The 2,910-nt window shown below is 41.5% G+C and overlaps 1 long non-coding RNA gene across 1 annotated transcript in view; it reads left to right on the forward strand.

Annotated features, from left to right (window-relative positions):
- Positions 1-2,910, forward strand: part of LOC144229607 (uncharacterized) — a 214,731-nt gene that overhangs the window by 156,447 nt on the left and 55,374 nt on the right. The gene's annotated exons all lie outside the window — the stretch shown is intronic.

The raw sequence follows: 2,910 nt of genomic DNA on the forward strand, positions 1-2,910 counted from the left end.
ACCCTACAGATCTTGATGATTTTGGTTTTTAGTTTTTCACTGGGCCATTTTTCTTCTCATCCATTTATTATTATTTATTATTATTTTTAAAGTTTATTTATTTTGAGGGAGAGAGAGCACATGCAAGCAGGAGAGGGGGGAGAGGTTGAGAGAGAATCCCAAGCAAGCTCTGCACTGTCCGTGCAGAGCCCGATATGGGGCTAAATCCCACAAACCATGAGATCAAGTACTGAGCCAAGATCAAGTCAGATGCTTATCCAGCTGAATCACCCAGGTCCATTTTTTAAGTGAACAATTTTTTAACTTCCAAGGGGTTGGATATTTTTGATTTGTTTGAACTTATTTTTTTTTTAATTTTTAAAAAATGTTTTTATTTATTTCTGAGAGAGAGAGAGAGAGAGAGGATGAACAGGGGAGGGTCAGAGAGAGAGGGAGACACAGAATCTCAAACAGGCTCCAGGCTCTGATCTAGCTGTCAGTACAGAGCTCGACGCAGGGCTTGAACCCATGAACCGTGAGATCATGACCTGCGCTGAAGTCAGACGCCTAATCGACTGAGCCACCCAGGCACCCCGATTTGTTTGAACCTATACTATTGCTTTCTAGTTGTCAAACATATTTAAACAAAGATGACATTATGGTTAGTCTGATTATTTCTCTTTTATTTTGAAATTGCCCACATAATGATCATACTTTATAAAGTATTATAAATTACGCACTTACTGAAGTTATGATTTAGAGCAATATTCTCAGACCAAAAAACCTTAAAATCATTCTTGTCTCCTTTTTCTCTTATGCCCTGCATATGATACCTCTGGAATCCCATTATCTTGACCTTCAGGATATATCTAGAATCCAACTACTTCTGTCATGTCTGTCTGGGTCTCAGCCCATATCAGGCCTTACCTAGATCTTTCTGGTAGCTTCTCAATGATAATTTCAGCTGTGGTTTTGCCCCTACATAGAGCCAGTCTCTTCTTCATGCAGTTATCTGTGAATTAGTAAGATGCTAATTTCTCATTTCTTTTTTTTTTAATTTTTAAAATTTGTGTGTGTGTGTGTGTGTGTGTGTGTGTGTGTGTGCTGTTGTTGATGTAGCATTGGCTGTCAGTTACAGAGACGTTTATTTTTGAGAAAGAGAGAGAAAGACAGAGCAGGAGCAGGGAAGGGGCAGAGAGACAAGGAGACACAGAAACTGACGCAGGCTGCAGGCTCCAGGCTCTGAGCTGTCAGCACAGAGCCCAACATGGGGCTTGAACTCATGAACTGTGAGATCATGACCTGAGCTGAACTTGGATGCTCAACCGACTGAGCCACGCAGGCGCCCCGGCAGGGGTTTTATTTTTGGTTTTGTGTGTGTTAATGTTGATGTAGCCTTGGCTGTCAGTTATGGAGACACTTAAGTTTAGATCATGGATTCTTGGCCATGGGTTATTTAGCCCCCAAGAGACATAAGGTTCCCAAGCATCCTACAGTAGTGCACAGGACAGCCTCTACACCAAAGACTTAGCCAGCATGAAATATTAACAGTGTTGAGGTTGAGAAAGCCTATAATCTAGATGGAGAATGGGTTAAAACAAGTATAGAAAGCATTGGTCACTCAAAGAATGCTAACTGTTGAGGCCCTACTGTTGAGGGGGTGACAATTTTCCCTTCCCCCTTATCGTTTTTTTGGGTTGGTCTAATAATTAAACCGACACAAGTCAGGTTAACAGGAGGAAAAAAAACAATGTTTTGTGTACAAAGCTCTCATAGATAAGAGACCTAAGAAATGACCAGAGCAGGATGTTTATATACTTTTTAGACAAAGAAACAATACATTTGTGAAGAACTGACATGACAACCAAATTTCGGCTTGGGTTTCAAATTAGTGAAAAAACTAAGCCAAGTTTGTTTTACCTAGCCTTCTCGGCTCTGAATTCTCTATCTCTGGTGGTCGGGATGACTACCTCCTGGTGCAGGGAAGGTAACTTTCACGCTGGAGATTTATTTTTCTGCTTTCAGTAGGTCAGAGAGGAGAGTCAGGGCATCCTTCCTGCACTGGCTCTTTCTCAAGTAATTTTAACTCAAAACTGTGTGCCACATGTGGTTTATTTTGGAGTGGTCGGCCCTGAGCTCCCTCAGTTCTTAAGCCGGTTTCTGAGCCATGCACCTCATCCTGCTTTTGCTTATTTATTCTTTTGCTTTAGTGGTAGAATTTTTAATCACATCCCAGCTGGGTGTTTTAGCTTTGGTACAAAGAACAAGCTCTCAGCCTCTAACCTCGGGGCTCAGTTCTACCTAGGAAGAGAAGCTGAATAAATACTTTGTTATCCAGGGGGTTCAGTTCGGCTGGCAGAATTAGTCATCGCATTGCAATATCATCTCACACATGGATTACTCCGGAGCACCCGAGCTGTACTGGAGGCGAAGAAAAGCTGCTGATGACCTAAGTACATACCTACAGAAGCAAAGATGAATCAATACAGCTATTTAGGCCAGTTCTGCAGGGATTGTCTCTGAGACAAATGGAGATGGGTGTTGAAGGCATTTTAGGAAGGGCTATCTGGGGAGGGGTAACGGCTGCATGTACATGTACGGGAGCCTTAGGAAGCTGAGGCTGGATCTCTGCCTTACTTTTCTAGTCCATCCAGGGTCTCTCCATCTCTTTTTCTGTTTCCACTCCCTTGTCCCCACCAGCCACAACCTAATGTTCTTCAATTTGTGATAATAAGGACGCAGTGGATTTGAAAGATCAGTTACAGTAATGATTAAAGGACATTGAACTTTGTTTTTGCCTTTTCATTCATTTTTCAACCACTGTTTATTTTCACAGTATGTTAGAAAGCAACAGGGTTTTAAATGTATATGGATGCTTTTAAAATTAAAGTTACCTCTTTGAAATCTAAATATTCCAGGCTGCTTCAAGCT

Source organism: Crocuta crocuta, unplaced genomic scaffold, assembly GCF_008692635.1.
Source record: "Crocuta crocuta isolate KB4526 unplaced genomic scaffold, BGI_CrCroc_1.0 scaffold657, whole genome shotgun sequence".
Lineage (NCBI taxonomy): Eukaryota > Metazoa > Chordata > Mammalia > Carnivora > Hyaenidae > Crocuta > Crocuta crocuta.